Below are 17,155 nucleotides of genomic sequence, written 5' to 3' on the forward strand. Positions count from 1 at the left end.
GAATACAAATTCAATATGGTTATAATCTCAATCATACCACATTTAAAAGCAGTGTTCTAGACTGTGTTTCTGTGCCAGCATGACTCTACAAAGAAAACGAAACCAACCCTCGCAAAACCCTCCTTAAAAGAGAGAGTAAAATCGGGCTTGCAAGAACTGTTTTGAAAAATGGTTTGAACAGTAACCAACAACCAGGTTTTCAAACACTGTCGTAGCCATTTCGAGTTGTAGAGTGGACAGTACACAGGAAAAATCAAAGGGAAAGATCTCTGTCACAGATGAAACCTAAAAATACCTTGAAGACCAGTTCCCTCTCTATGCATCTATTATTGCATTCCACTCAAAGGTGCTGAAAAAAAACCCCACCAACTTCTACTAGAACAAAGTGTCCAGACAAGCAAGTCTGTAAATAATTAAAAGAATAAACTAGAGTAGAAGAAGGGAATTGAAGGGTAGGGGGAGGAGATTAAGCACTTAAAATGTTGAGTACACCAAAACCAGAAAACCCAGAGAGAGAAAGAACTTGTTCTTCAAAAGAAGTTGCCTTCCATCCTTCGCCAGTAGCACAGAATTGATAGTCTGCTAACAGAAGCCCTTTGGGTAGGTGGGAGGGAGGAACACTGTCTTCACAAAGGGGTCACTAGGTTTTCAATTGCCCGGAGCCATCTGATCAGTGCGTCCTTGTTTCTAGAATTGAGTAAACTGAATCAGGATGAACAACATATGGTTTAATAGTTAACTTTTAGAACAAGGGACAGGGAGATGCTTTTATGCCTCGGTCCCAGCATTCATTCCAATCTCATTGCTAAACTCTGTTCTGAGAGCATTTACAGCTTTCCGGGGAGTCTGACTTTGGCTGAATCCTGAAGATAGAAATACAGCCTTAATGACCTCCTTGTCCTGGAGTCTCCCTTAAAACAGGTGAATTTTTGTGATAAACATGCTCTGAAATCCAAAGTATTGGTCTTAATATCATAACTACTAATATTATTATTACTCCTTTCTGATATTGATAGTTATCTCTCCATTTTCTTCTTCTAAGAATAAGTGAAAGTTTTGAGAATATGCAGAGTTGTTTTCTCAGAGTTTCTCTGAGAAAGTTTGGTGTCTTCTTCCAAGTTGGAAATTTGAGATATTTTGAAATATAGCTGTATGTGCAAGTCCAAGCCTGCCTTTTAATGACTATGGATAGAAAAGATCCTAAAAATAATCTTATGCTACAAAGGGAGAGGACAAAGGAAGGGAGAGAATTGTGTATTTTGTCTGATTCAGCCCTCCGTGCTCAGTGTTGTTTGGGCAGTGGCCTTTTTATTAAAGTCTCTGCTTTCTTAGAATCCTAATCAAACTCTTCCCCTATGACTAAGAGAATATACCCAACTCTTAGCATCTTCTCCGTCTCTTCGAAAGTAGAGTAGCCGTGGACTAGGATTTAGTATACTTGATGAATGGGCACTGCGTTATGAAGAAGTACTAAGGGAAAGGAGCAACAAGAAAATTGAAGGCAAATTCGTGATAAGCACTGAGGTCTTGGAACCAACTGTTGGAAGAATCTGGCATGGAGTTGCTGTTAGTATTACAGCTAAACTAAGCAGCAACAGTGACAAACAAACAAAAAAAACCCAGCATATTTCTCACTCCCCTCTCCCTGGTTCCATTGTAAAACAACCACCGCTATAAAAATAGCCCAGCAAAGAGAAAATGCACGTCTCTGTGTTTTTGGTATATGATTATATATCTTGATTGTAGTTCCTCTGCCATATATTAGCAGAGTTATTCGCTCCTGGTGTTTCTCAAAGATCACTTTTATGCGTGTCTCCATAGTTGTTCTCATAGCATTACTATTCTCTTTTCTTCATGCTCTCCTTTTATTTGAGCTCTTTTTTTATGTATGCAAAGAGGCTGTTTCTCTAGCTCCCCTGCATACATTCTCCATGTCACTAGGAAAAATGAGTGTTTCTATATGATGCCTTTTAATGTGATGAAATAGCAACAATAGATGTCGAACAATATTTTACCAGTATTACTGAAAAATTAGCAACTGTATATTTTATACACACACACAGAAGCTACATAAAATGCGAGTTCTATTCATGTCTGATCGCTTCTGCATTTGCGCAGTGACTATTGCTGTAGCATCTAGGCATTTTATGTTATTTTCTCTTATTATTATTTACCACCTGATCGTTCCAAAGTGCTTTTTACAATCAGACAATTTCATTAACAACCCATTCCCTCTCTCTTTGTTTTTCTGCACCGTTGCATATAAAAGTATCAAGATCTTAGCAGCTATATCAGATAAATTACAGTAAAAAGATAGAGTATTGCTGACAGGGTGAGGGAAATCACAAAGCATCTCCTAAAATCCAGTTTATGTTTTACACTATCCAAATAATATTACAGGAGTGTGTGTGTGTGTATATATATATATATATATATATATATATATATATATATATATATATATTAGAGTAGAAAGTACAGTGCATCTGTACACTTCTGTCATGGTTTTCACCCTTCCAATAATCAGGAATGGGAGCTGAGCAGGGAGTACCGTCTGCACTTCTTATATAGAGAGGTCTGGGCAATTGCACCTTCTCACCGTAGAAAACTGGTCATTTCTTCTTGCTTCCTGAGCTTCCTTTAGCCCAGAGTTATAGAAGTCAATTTGTTTTAAAATCCAAAAAGTTACTGTTATGTTTTTTAAGCTTAGAAGATAGAGACTTGTTTATGAAAAGGTTCATTGTGATTAGAGATAAAAGTGCGTGGTTGGTACCTTAACAGTTTGATTGAATTAAAATCAAGTTCACTCTGAGGTTTCTTTCTCAGCTCTACTCCTTGCTTTCTCTTTGACTCCAAGCTAATTGCATAACCTCTGGTTGACTTGTGCCATGTCTACACATTCAAAGTGCAATTCAGAAATGAGGTGATTAATCTAACTAATGTAGGCTATAACGTTATTTCTCTAAATACTTCCATGAGAGAATTTTCGATTTCTGACCTAAGCAGATAGTAATAAAAACTAAGAATTCAATGCAGAATCGCCTTTTATCCTCAGACAACCCTCATGCAGTAGATGCAGCAGAATCACCTGGAGGGCTTGTTCGAACACAGATTTCTGGGCCCCACCCCAAGGGTTTCAGATTCTGAGTCTAGCTAGAGTAGAGACGGATAATATGCATTTCTAACAAGTCTCCCGGTAATGCTGCTGGCTAGGCCACTTTTAAAATCACTGCAGTGGTTGCCAGAGGGTAAGGGGGGTGGGGGGTGGGAGATGAGGGTAAGGGGGATCGAATATATGGTGATGGAAGGAGAACAGACTCTGGGTGATGAACACACAATGGGATTTATAGATGATGTAATACAGAATTGTACACCTGAAATCTGTGTAATTTTACTAACAATTGTCACCCCAATAAATTTAATAAAATAAAATTTAAAAAAAAATCACTGCAGTAAGAGAGATGTGTACAGGAGAGAGATGTGTACAGTAAGAGAGATAAGTACAGGAAAGGAAACTGAGGCTGACTTTGTCCTCAGTCACGGCAATGAAGTGGCAGAGTGCCAAGAAAAACCACGACTTCTGAGCTGAAATCTCACTGTCTTTCTTCTACGCACATTTGTTTTTCCTTTATTTCTAGTACTTTTATGATTTGAATAACTTTCGGTGGCCTTGAGATCCTGAGTGAAATAGTGTTGTAAGGGAGTGGTAATTGGATCTTTCCCCTTTGGATCCAGTAGCGCCTCTTTCCAGATTTGTAAAAGGAGAGGAGGAGGCCATTCTAAATTTTAGTGATTGGCTTTGGTAAAAAGGGCTTTTAAGGCCAGCCTATACTTCCCTTTGGGGGTGACAGTAATAAATGTGAGTCTTCTTTGTGTTCATTCGTCATAGCCTGTAGGTAGATATGACAGGTTCTCTTTGATGAGCTTGTGCCCTATTCTTCTGTGACAATGCTTTGTAAAAATGTCCACATGTATATTACCTCTATAGTCAAGACAAACAAACATGGCAGGGAGTACACGGGGGGGGGGCGGGGGAAAAGCCACTGCAGAGAGACTGAGGATTTGGTTTCTACTGCTGTCTTACCTTAGTGCAGTGGTTTGCCATCCAGGCTGCGTGTTACAGTCACCCAGGGAAGCTTTGAAACAAACATTCATGCCTGGGGCCCATACACAAGAAATTCTGACTCATAGTTCTGGGGGTAGGGTCTGAGCATCAGTAGTTTTTAGAAGTTTCCCTGGGTGATTCTAATGTGCAATGTGAATAAAGAACTACTGGCCTAGTGGTTAAGAACCTGGATTTTGAAATCAGACAGGTCTGAATTCATATCTTGACTGTTCCACTTAACTGTGCAACCTTGAACAAGTTTTTTAAATGTCTGTCACCTTTAGTTTTCTCATTTGTAAAATGTGAAATAATAACATTTGCCTTCTAGGAATTTGTGAAAATTATATGAGATGATACATTTAAATGTTTGACATAGTTCCTGGCTTGTGGTATAAATCTATTCCATGTTAGCTGCTGTCATTACTATAATGCACATTTGGTCTCCTTACCTGTAAAGGGAGTGGGACACTTTATGCGATGGAGGAAAAATATCTTGGCATTCTTCATAAATGCTTCCCTCTCCCCTTATCCACATTATCTTGCTCACTGCCATCTTGCCCTTTTCACTTCCTAAATATACATATTTTGTTAGGTACAGTCTTAGACAGACTCAACCTTTATTACCATGTTTTACCAACTATTACTATCCTGTCCTCCTTCTTCCCATTAAGATTGAAAACTTGAGTAATAGAACCAATCCACTGACATTCCATATGGGGCAATGGAGGTGTGATGTATGGTTGACATATAGGTTTGAGAAACAAATAGAAAAGCTTTGTAAACATGTACAAAAACTAACATGGCTCCTCAGTTGATTGCTGTTTTTCTGCTATCACCCCCTCTAAGAGTTCAGTTACTGGTATTTTTCATCACAGAGGAAGAAGGGTGCCCTCACCCTTAATCATGAAGATGATCACAGTCTGTTAATTCCCTTCATTTTTCCTGATTTCCTCCTATAAGTCTTAAAGAAGCCTTAGTACACAGATGAATAGTAATAATTTTTAAGGCAGTCGTAATTTTCTAAGCCCATTTGCCTATGTTTACTAGGTTATACTTTTCAGATTATATCACCAATTTGAAAAATTAGATCCTTTTTACAAAAACTCTCCTTGTATCTCCCTTAAAGTATACAAATTATGTTTTGGATGGGCAGAGAGGAATTATTTGATTGTCCAATGAAAGTACATATGGTTCCATTTCCCTTGACTCATCGTACAGCACACATTAGTCAGGTCACATGCCTATTTGGGAATTTTTGTAGCACTAGGTCACTTGCCGAGCTTTGGGGCACATAAAAGACTATTTGCCTGGCTTTTAAGTTTGTGGATCTTACACTGTGCCTGGCATGGAGATAGGAAGGACATTTTTTTTCCATTAAGCATTTTCACTGTGTTTGGAAAGGAAAAGTTGAAACAGAGTCCCTACTGAGATTTTAACATGTTGCATGGTGGTAACCATAGGAAATAGGGAAACACAAAATTTTGGGACAGAAGGAAGCCGAGGAGTCCATCTCAGCTTGTCCTCACCTCTCAGATACCAGTTGGATTCTACAATATTATTTTTATCTAGGTGTGTGTCTAATGCCTTGTATTTCTATAGCTTATCTTCTGATCGAAGAGAAACATTGCTACCGATCATGGTGGAAAAGATTGCTCTCTAAACCATGCTCAGTTCCCTCTTCTGGAAAACACAATGGAAACATTCATTCAAATGTTAATAAAGCTAAATCATGGACGTTTTTATTTGGAAAAATCCATTTTGATGTTTCAAGGGATTCTCAAAAGGTGTTATGATAGAACCTATGTAAACTCCGGTTATGGAGAAAAGTACTTGTTTCACATAATGTGTATAAACACAATAATGGGATTTTCTTCTTCGTTAAATTCAGAGTACTTAAATTCACCAAGTGTGTGCACACATGTGAATGTACACACGTATATCCTCCACCTGCCCTCTTCCTTCACCTGCCCTCTGTCCTAACATCTGGGATCAAAAATGCTGACATCTAAATCAGCTCCCATCTCTGAAAGATTCTATAATACAAAGCAAAAGTGCTTAACAAACAGATCCATTGAGATTCTTTCCTAATAACTTAATTACAAACATTTTAATGTACGTGTGTGTGTGTGTGTGTGTGTGTGTGTGTGTGTTTTCTACCCGCAGGGAACATTTTTCAAATAATCTAGTTCAATAGAGGGAGCTCTATTGAAAAGTCACCAGTTGGTTAGCTTTATACCTGTGCTACTAGTTTCTATTTTCTTTCATTACATAGCAGTTACCAGGACTGGGATCCTAGACGCCACTTCCCATTGTCGCATTTGAATAGTGAAGTAGAGCTAACCAAATAGTAGTCATGGCTATCAATAATTTTTTGATACACATTCAATGTGGCAGCAGTTAAATTTTCTTTCTCATACCCACAGTAGCAAAAAACCTTAAAATAAATTACGAAAATTCAAAATGATGAGTTTCTAAAAAATCTAGCTCTTACAGGTCAGAGCTAGTAAGTACCTCACAAGACTGGCAGCAACGTGGTCATTGCCGTTTCACACTGGACCACCCCAGACCGCACAATGCTAGACTCACACAATAGCAGTAGGTTTTCCATAGTCCACTTTTTGAAAGATAAACACCATGTACACATGAGCATAGATGAAATAACTCGGAGATACAGAGCCCATAACACCCGCCTAGTCCGTAGCAGCAGGGGAAGGTTTGCTCACACAGCAGGTTGAACGGCAGGTGGTAGAATGTCAGAGTGTCTGTGCTCCAGCTCAGACTCTGCCACGTAGTGAGTTAGTGTAGTTAAAGGGTCTACTTCCGTGTGCATCAGTTCCCAACATCTGGCTCAATCTCAACCTAAAAACCTCTTGTATTTTAATAATGATCAAAGTAATTAAGGTGTTAAATTATTTTGAAGTGAGCTACGTTACATATACACATAATCTGTGTGTGGTAAAGTTTTAAATGGGAATTGGGACCAAATTATTGGGAAAAGCTTCCTTGTTCCAGATGTTGGAGACAAATTGAATGATGTGAAAACCTCAAAGATTTGCACAGGTTGGCAACAAACATACAGCCAGACAGAAGGGGTTGGTTGAAGTAGGGCAGTTACAGTGGATTACGATTTTTTAAATTAATGGAAGACATGGGAGACACTGGACTCTTGAGGAAGCTGATTCAAATGTGTTTTGCCTTGTGAATTCTCTACTCAGACCCAAAAGATGACCTGAGAGGGCTTATTTGTCAAGGGGAAGTTCTGGTGAGATATAGGAGTTTTACCCTAAGACTATTCTCAAAGTTGATCGTACCTAACAAGCCGGCTTAACGTGCAGGTTCTAGGGCCATATCCCTCATATTCTAATTTAATGGGGTTCTTGGATCAGCCTGTGATTCTTCATTCTGACCAGCCTCCCTGACAGTTTGGTTGCTGACGTTCTTGAGAACACACCCTGAATCTTCTGTCATAGCCATTCAATTCTCTAGTCTTCAGATGATATGGTTTCTGGTATGGGAAGCACCGAAGGTTATTTAATGCTTTGTAAAGCCCGTTAGACAGAACTTTTTATTTGTTTCAATGGAAATTCATTATCTTTGAAATTTTCTCTGTTTGTTCCTACTAAATTGGCATGTTTTGGCGTTTAGGAAAGAATACAAATAGATCTGTTTGGTCAGAATTTTTACTTAATTGGCACTATAGGATCTATCAGAATAGGAAGTCTTTTACACATTTTGGTGGGTTTTTTTTTTATTTTTTTTTGTCTTCTTTTTATGCATGTGCCCAGCTGTCTTCACAGAACTAAAATGAATTTTAAAAACATAAATGAACAGTTCCATTTAATATATTTATCACATATTGTCATATGAGGTACTAATGCCATCTGATCTAACCTCTCTAAAATCTTTGAATCCATAAGGGTAAGCAGGCAATATCCCCATTACTAAGAAAATTTTGTCATATGAAAGAAAAAAATCTCTCTATCTTATTCCACATATTCAATTCCCTTGTCATTTTACATTATAAATAAATAACAAACCAATTTGGCACATGCCCACCGATTAAAAATAAAAGTTGTCAGAGTGAGAGGAGAAAGACAAAAATATGAATTATTAATTATAATATTGAGCAGCACAAAAAGCCTAACATGGAATGATATCACTTAAAAGGAGATTTTATCAAGATAAAAATGGGACAGTGATATAGTCTTTATCATGCAATTTGCATTGTTGTCATTTTAAGCCAGAAATATATTTACCACATCTACTATATTTATATCAAATTTGGTGAAAAGATATTTTAATCATGGCAAATAGAGAAGTTATTTATAGAATAGTAGCATAAAAGACAAGCTTAATTTTAAAGTCATACATTAAATTATCATAGACCCGGTCGCTATATTCACTATCACGTGATATCCTTTCACATTATTACTTTCCAAATGTACACGACTGGAAGAAGCAAGAACGCTTCATTAGAAGAAGAATGATGTTTTTCTTTTTAAGATGAGTTTGGAAGTTTGCACAGTTCATATTGAAATGAGAATGAAAGTGTGTGTTGTTTTTTGTTTGTTTGTTTGTTTGTTTGTTTGTTTGTTTTACCTAAATGGAGGTTTCAAATGACTGTACATTGAATACTGGCTTATAGATTTTCAGGGGAATAGAGTGTTTTCTTCTCAAGAAGGGACGATATCAGAGCTTTAATGGAAATATTTCCAACTATGTCTTCCTGCATCAGTTACACAATATTTGTGACAGACTTGAGTATTCTTTTCCTAAATAGGCTAGGCCTATAGCGTTTTGTTTTCAGTAATTTAAAGGTTTTATTTCTGATAAAGTTTCACTTGTTTTATGAAAGGTCTTAAAATTTCATGTGGAAACAAAGGCAATTCTGAGAAAATTCTCCACATTTGTAGTAATCTCATAGGAGTTATTCACATAGATTCTGAGGAAAAAAATCTTCACTTGCTATTCCCATGCATAGCAAGATGGGTTCTGTTTAGTAGTATTTTTATTTTAACACTACAGAAAACTTCCTTGACTTGTGTTAAGTTTGCTTGTTTCATTTCAGTTGGTTTCGTTCATCCTGTCTTGATAGTTTATTCTCTCTGGCGTGATGTTATATTACCATCTCAATTTCCCTGGCAGTTCTCTTATTTTTGGTTTTTAACTGAATTTAATGCTCATGGAAGTTGAGAGGTGGGTCCATACCCAGGCAGAAGGCCGTGCATCTGCACACATCTTTGCATAAAGCAACTGTTTCGTTTTTGTTGCCTTCATGAAATTTTTTCAAACAACCAAATACTTGGAGTGCTTTTTAATAAAAGCTTTTGTGTCATAGATACTCTGTTTCAGTGTCTGCCAACATGGGTTCTAATTTTAATTTATCTTGTCAATCAATTTCTAACTTTGGCTTTTTCACATACATCATCTTCATTGCTATTTTCATCATCACCAAGCACTTTTTAAGCATCCTATCTATATCAGCATACACAAAGATATTGTCCCCTCCATGCAGGTTATGCAGTAAAGAAATCAAATACAGTAAAAATTGCCATTTGTCTTGGTTCTCATTCTGTTCTTACAAGTAGTTGCCATTTGATAAAAGTACATCAGTCCTTTCAGTATTATTGTCTTGTCCAAATATTCATCCAGAAGTGACTTTCCTGGCTCCGATAGTCTTCAGAGGCTGTTCCTTAAGCTTAGATTTCCCTTGTAAATCATGTTTAAGTTTCATGGCCTTCCATTTTTTTCTTTTGTTTCTGTGGGTTTCACTGATTTCCTCCATGTACCGCCCATTTCACAGCTGCTCTCATCAACTGCTCACCCTTGGCATGATTTATATTTAATAACATCCCTTTTTGCCCAACTTTGATAACCATTAGTCTCAATACATTCTTCATAATGGTGAGTTCTTCCTTGAGTTTTATTTTTAAATCACTTAGTAGAAACTGGAAAATAACAACAAGCAGTGACCAAAAAAGCAAGTACAGAACTACAAAATGAAGCACAGCAATCCTATTTGATGATTGGGCTGGAGCTGAAGAGATGTTAGCCAGACAGAGAACATTCTGGAAATGAAGAAAAAAAAATTTAAGTAGAACATTATTCTAGAAGGGAACAACATAAAGTCAATAAATTGTGAGTAAAATCGGGTCATAGAAAAAATAACCAGAAGAACACAACAGGCTTTTAGGTGTTTAGCAATTTTAATGATTACAGTAAATAATATTTATTGAGAGCTTTTTATCTGCTAGGCAACATGCTAAGCAACTTTCATTCATTATTGCATTTTTTTTTTTTTTACTAAAAATCTATAAGAATAGGTGTTCTTATTATTTCCTCCATTATACACAAATGAAAACTGAGGCTTAGGACAGTTACAGCAATTTGCCCAAGGTCACATAGCTAGGAATGTGGAGCCAGAACAGAAACTCAGGTGCATTCTTAACCTTTACACTGTGGTAGCTTTCACTTGACAGCTTTTAGAAAACAAACACATACATAATTCTGGTTTGACCACTCTTTACAGAGACCATGAAAAACCTCAAGTCAATTTTTTCATGATTTATACTTCAGTGTTACAAAAGTTCGAAACACTTTCATAGTAGAGCATAGTTCAGGTTTTAGAAAATGGATCTTTCCTCAGGTTTGCTAATTTCATTCTCTGTAGTGGTGGAAAGTCATTTTTGACTCACTCTTTTTGTTCACTATAGCTAATGGCTGATGAACATTAGGAAAAATTCTTCTGGAGGCTTTTAACATAATATATTTTGAATAAATGTAAAATAAATGAATAAATGTCCGTGTATTACATAATTAATATAAGCAGTGTTTCTTAGATAATTAAAGAGATTTCCATTAACTTATTTCTTGGTTACTACTGGTTAAATTTTAAACTAATATGTTAATTCTGATAATCTGGCACTGTAAAAATATCTGATAATTTTCATGTATTGGGTAAATTTAAGACAAGATGACCGTTTTTGATGTGTGGTGATTTTATGATAAACAATCTCATCCTCGGTGTAAAAATGTCATCATTCTTAAGCTTGAATAAGTAGCTAGTATATGAAATCCAGTTTGGGTCCAGTATATCTGCTGTATACAGTGGCCTGAGGCAGTCAGTCAATAAATTCAGAAGCTGAGCAGCCTGGAGCCAGAAGCATGCAATTCAAACTGCCATGAGTTTCAGGGTTCATACAAATTATTTGACCCAGAGATTCTTTTATGTGTCATCTAAACCACAGAACTCTCTTTTCAAAATAAATCTTATTGGAGCCTTTACACATAAGATAATGAGTAGTATTTTATTAAAATAAACACATTTTATAAATTGAAATTATTTATCATATTAAACTTAATAAGAACATTATGGAAAATAAGAACATTATGGCAAATATACCAAGAAGTGGAGACTCAGGATTGGCTTATTTTATTGGCTTAAGCCTTTAGTGTGTTTTTGTATAAGGAATAGAGTACTATGTATGGTGTCATAAAAATCACGAGACATAGGTAAGTAGTTGCATATAGTAAGTTTTGTTTGTTTGTTTGCTTCCTTTTTAAACAGTTTGCCTTTCAATCTCAGAGCCTTAATTTGAGGCCTGCATGAATACTAGCTAACCTTATTGTACATATTCAGTTTGTACATGTTGGTTTCCAATATGTTCTAAAAATTTATATAATACATTTAAACTTTGCATGTCATTTTATCACAATTATAAATTGATACAAATATGTAATTTTTAAAATTTATACAGAAGGTGCCAAAAAAATGTATACACATTTTTAGAGAGGAAAAAACTGTGTTAAAATTATGCTGATGGTAACCACTTTGAGCACCTCTTTTAAGTGCCGAGGACAAACGTGACTTGTTATTGGTATATATTGAGTATTACAATTTTAATGCATTTTTTCTTTCTTAAAATGTGTTTACATTTTTTGGCACCCTCTGTATTTAATTAAATATTTAGTTGCTCAATTGTCTCTTTGTAGTCTTCTCTTTGTAAGCTTGGGGACCATGAAGCATAGTTTGAAAACCACTAATCTGGTTCAAATTTTTAGGAAGTCAGCTTATTTTCTCTCTGTGTTCCTCTGTTATTTAAGGACAATTCCACCCTGTGGGGATGCTTTATCTTGTCGATTTTGGTATACAATCGTTGCCCCATATCTATGGTTTTGCTTTCTGCAGGTTCAGTTTGACCGTGGGGTCAAATGTTGTCTGAAAATATTAAATGGAAAATTCCAGAAATAAGCAAGTCATAAGTTTTAAAGTGTGTACCATTTTGTGTAGCATGATGAAATCTCTCATCATCCTGCTCCATGCAACCTGAATGTGACTCATCCCTTTGTCCAGCACATCTGTGCTGTATATTCTCCCCTCCCAGGAGTCACTTAGTAGCCTTTTTGGTTATCAGATTGACTGTGGCAGTATCATGGTGATTGTCTTCAAGTAACCTTAGTTTACTGAACAATGGCCCCAAAGAGTAGTGATGCTTGCAATTCAGATATGCCATACAGAAGCTGTAAAGTGCTTCTTTTATGTGAAAATATATGTATGCATAGGAAAAAAATAGTGCATATATAGAGTTCAATACTGTCTGTGGTTTTAGGCATCCACTAGGGATCTTAGAACACACCCCATGCAGGTAAGAGGGGAATTACTATATCTGAGTTCTTCATTTAGAGGTTAAACTCCTGAAGGGCAAGAATCTTTTTTCTTTTTTTTTGCCTTATTCTCTCCACAAGCCTAATATTACACATTGTACATAGACATAGGGTTTGTCCAAATTCATTTGGTTTCCATCTGTGTTCACTAGAGAATTTGGAAGAGGAGCCCAAATCTCAGTCTCAGCCTCCTCCCATCTCCTGTCTATATTTCTACTTCTGCTTCTGCATGATGCTGTTGATAGCAAAAGCAATCCAGTGAGTCCACTGGGCTTCCCGTTTTTTAAGTTCCCAAGATGGGGCTATCAATTAATAAATTATGGCTTTCAGAGGGTGGAACTTTGAAAGAATAAAATTAATAGAGTAGTAGTACAAGGTTCAGGAACATCGCTTCTGATGAACTAGAGCAAAGAGGAGGGAGAGAGGGTTAAGAGGCAGGAGAGAAGTGAAAAAGGGTAGGTAAAAGCCAGTGGAGAAAAAGAAAGAACCATTTATCTAGTAGAAGCAAGATAATTCTGGTACCATTAGTGCCTTCTGTAGAAGGCTTTGAAGTGTACAAAAGAATGACCAAAAATCACAATTGACTATCTGGGCCACAAATGAAAAAGAAAAACAAAAATCAAGTCCGAAGAGAGAATGTGGTATAACTATGATACCAACCAAATGACATCAGAGCCACCACTGGAAAAACTTGTGTAGAACTCAGATGCTTTTCAACCTCCCATCAGCTTTTGGGTATCCAAGTAGGCTGAGCCATTCAGGAACTACCTCTTCTGAAATGCAAGTCTTATTGAGACTATTACATGATGAGCCAGTGAGGAAATGAGAGCAAATATAGTATACTGTGAATCCACAGAACCCCAAATTAGTCTGTTTTTATAAATATGGGACATTTCCTACACATTTACTTGAAAAAAATCTTTTTTATGATATATGTGTTTACATAAAACCAATGTCTTGTATGTGTTAGAACATTTTGCTTTTATGTCTGGTAGACCATTTACTTTACCTCCTATTCAGTGCCTATTGGGACAGTTATTTTATATTCTCTATTTCATTGCTGTTGGAGCATTTATGTATGATTTGTTTGTTACTTTTATCAGTTGATCTTGCCCTCCCCATATGCTCATGTCTAACTGGCCTAGTTTCCCACATTCAGTGTGTGATCTCTAGCCCTTCTTAAATATTAATTAGTGTAATTGAATTCCCTCCAGTATTTCCAACCTCAGGCACCTGAATCTCAGTGTTTTTATTATAACTGATTTGTTCATTTAAAGTCCAACCTGCCTCCCCATCTCCCACCCCCCGAACAACTTTTCTTGATTAGGTAAAGGTCGGGGTACACATGCCTGCCTCAGAGAAAGTCTTCACGGGAAAATAAAAGCATTATATATCCGAACTTTTCTCAGTTAAAGACTGAAAAATGCAAAGCTATCTTGAATCTTTGGCAAAGAAAAATCATTCAGAGTGAATAGAAAAAATGATGCAACCCCGTCCAGGTGCACAGCTAGAAGTAAAAAACCGAACACAGGCAGAGCCATCCTCAGAAATGAGAGTAAAGCCTCACATAATCATAGCCCATTCTGCTCTGCCAGCAGTCAGAGACCCAAGGACAACACCTTTTTAATTTCTCTCTACACTTCCAGTTTGCAGATTTATCTCTGACCAGCATACCATCCCTGGCTACAGTCCATGGTTACATGTAAGTGATTCTATTCCTTGGAAAGAAACAGGAAAACGGAAAAGAAAAAGAGCCTGGAAGTACACCTAGAGAACCACAGGCTAGTGAGAAGATCTGTCAATAAGATCATCAGTTACTGGCATTCATACATTCATATCTGAGGAGAAGACAAAAAATGTTAGCCAACAAGAGATGTGAAAAATGTTCTGATCTTCGGAAAGTAAAGGAGGTAGTTTTCAAGGACAAACAGCTTGATGTCAGTCCTGAGCAAGAGCCTAGAATATATTATTAAAACAATGAAGTATAAGTTATGGTTTCTGATCCCCTGAGAGAAGTGGTGCTCGCTAGAAACCAGAATGACGTCATGAAAACGTGCCTACAATTTGTGATCTGATTCCACCTGGGTTAGATGCACAGGTAGATTAGTAACTAATATAAGTACAGATAGATTAGTAACTGGTTGAATGATCACACTATTAATTGCAAACAAATGGCTGGCTCAGTGTCATAGTAGAACGGATTCGTATGGCAGGCTTATCTTGGCTACCATTTTTTTCCCCAATGGCTTAGGTAAAAGCATGTTCATCAGAGTTGCAGGTGACGTGAATAAATACATAGAAAAGTTGTTGAATGAAGTAATCAAGTTCCAAAGACATCTTGAAAGACTGAAATGATGGGCTACGTCTAACCAGATGAAATTTCTATAATGAATAAATGCAAGATTTTGTCTTTATATTTTTAAAAGACTGCTCGTGAATGATATAGGGGAAATACAGTTTAACAAGCCAGTACAAACAATCTAAACAAAACAGGAACGTCTTCAGTGCTAAGTGACCAGGATGTTAGGGAAACGAAAGGTCTGATAACAAGGAATGGTTAAGGGAACTGGCATTCTTTGGAAATTCACCAGGAAGGATATGAAAACTATGTTCAAGTATATTAAGGACTGTCATATAGAAGATAAATTATGTTGTTTTCTGTGGCCCCAACAAGTAGAATACAAGTCAGTGGTGAAACATACAAGAATAAAATATTTGGGTGAATATAAAACCTAAGTTTTTAACACCTTTATGTGCTCAAAGGTGAAAAACAGACAAGGAAGAAAAAATATCGGTCTGGAAGAAAGTTAAATCTTGGTTATGCCACTTTTGATTCTGTGTCTCTTAGGACATTTTTCAAATCTCCCATAGTCTATTTCTGTACCTGTAGATTTAATCAATTCCTGCTTTGCAAATCGTGGGAACTCTAGTACCTGTAATACTTTGCAGGGACTGCCAGAGCAAAATATCACAGACTAGATGGCTTAAACAGAATTTTATGTCTCAGTTTTGGGGGCCAGAAGTTCAGGATCGAAGTGACATACATGAAGGTTGGTTTCTCATGAGGCCTCTCTCCTTGGCTTGCACATAACCTTCTTCTCAATGCTTCTCCTTGCATGGCCTTTTCTCTGTGTGAACTCATCGCTGATGTCTCTTTCTCTTTTCATAAAGACACCAGTCCTATTGGATTAAAGTCCCACCCTTGTGACCTCATTTAACCTTAATTGCCTCTTTAAATGCCCTATGACCAAATGCTGTCACATTGGTGATTAGGGCTTCAACATGTAAATGTCAGGGGGTGGGGGGACAAGACATATTCAGTCCATACCAGTTCCTACCGTCAACAAATATTAATTCCCTAAGCCCAAGGTGTTTAAGTATGGACAACCGCTTTACAGGGATGTTTTATAGGATGTTCAAGCCTTAGACAAAAGATTGTAATATATAATTTTAATGAACTCCACTAACACTACTATTCTGTCATCATAAAAATAAAATCCCTAGTATGCATCAAGTCTGAAATTCTTCAATTCTCTGAAAATGCTCAGTAGCAAAGTAGTAGTTCAGCATATACAGCAACCTTTTTTCAATAAATGTTTTCATTTACTGTTCAAAAATTCAATGGTGGTGAAACAAATTCCATCTAATTTGATAAATACTTATGTACTAGACCTCCCTTAGCCTCTGCAGCCCAGATTCCCAAGATGCCTTGTAGGTGAAATCTCTCTCTCTTTTGTGGGAATGCATTGCTTTGCCAAACCTTTAAATGCTCTAAGTCAAAAGTTGTACATACATAAGAAGAGAGAGAATATAACTATCTTAAAACAGAAAACAAAACAGACAAGTTGTACAAGTAAATGCCTGCAAAAAAAATAATTTTTACATCAATTGTACAAGTAAATGTATGTAAAAGGGAAAAATAAACACGTGCTAATTCAGTCAAGAAATTTCAAAGTCTGAATCTATAGCTTTGAGACTTTTGAGTTCAGAACAGTGAATGGATGGTTTATTTTGTTATCCTCTGCTGTTATCCTCATTTTAATATGCATATGTATTGGCCACTTATTTAGAAACTAATAGTTTAAAGTTGAGCCTGTGCCAGAATCTGGCCATTGAGGTTGGTTAGTCCTTTTGTTTGTCTTTCTTGTGACGAGTATTTTGATGGGAATGAGGCTGCATTGTCTCTTGTGTCTGTGGGTAGTTGAAGTTACTTTTAAAAGTCAGTATTCTCAGCCAATGAAATAATATATTCTCTCCTTTTTCTCTTGACAGACTGAGTAATATTGTAAAATGCATATCTTCTCAGGGAGTGTATACCTTTTTTTTTTTTTTTTTTTGTCAAGGCTAACTGAAAACAAACAAAAATTATGAGCACTAATGGTGACT

General features: G+C 36.6%; 1 protein-coding gene across 11 annotated transcripts in view; it reads left to right on the forward strand.

Moving 5' to 3' along the window:
* ZBTB20 (zinc finger and BTB domain containing 20) overlaps positions 1–17,155 on the forward strand; it is a 777,577-nt gene that overhangs the window by 357,251 nt on the left and 403,171 nt on the right. Inside the window, exon 1 of one of the 11 annotated variants that reach the window (XM_019734857.3) lies at positions 814–921. The exons of the other annotated variants lie outside the window; for them this stretch is intronic. The gene's annotated coding sequence lies outside the window, so the exon portion shown is untranslated. Of the gene's footprint in view, positions 1–813; positions 922–17,155 lie in introns of those variants that run through there. 11 annotated transcript variants of the gene reach the window in all.

This window comes from Rhinolophus sinicus, chromosome 17, assembly GCF_057876585.1.
Source record: "Rhinolophus sinicus isolate RSI-liver-muscle chromosome 17, RSI-T2T, whole genome shotgun sequence".
In the NCBI taxonomy this organism is placed as follows: domain Eukaryota; kingdom Metazoa; phylum Chordata; class Mammalia; order Chiroptera; family Rhinolophidae; genus Rhinolophus; species Rhinolophus sinicus.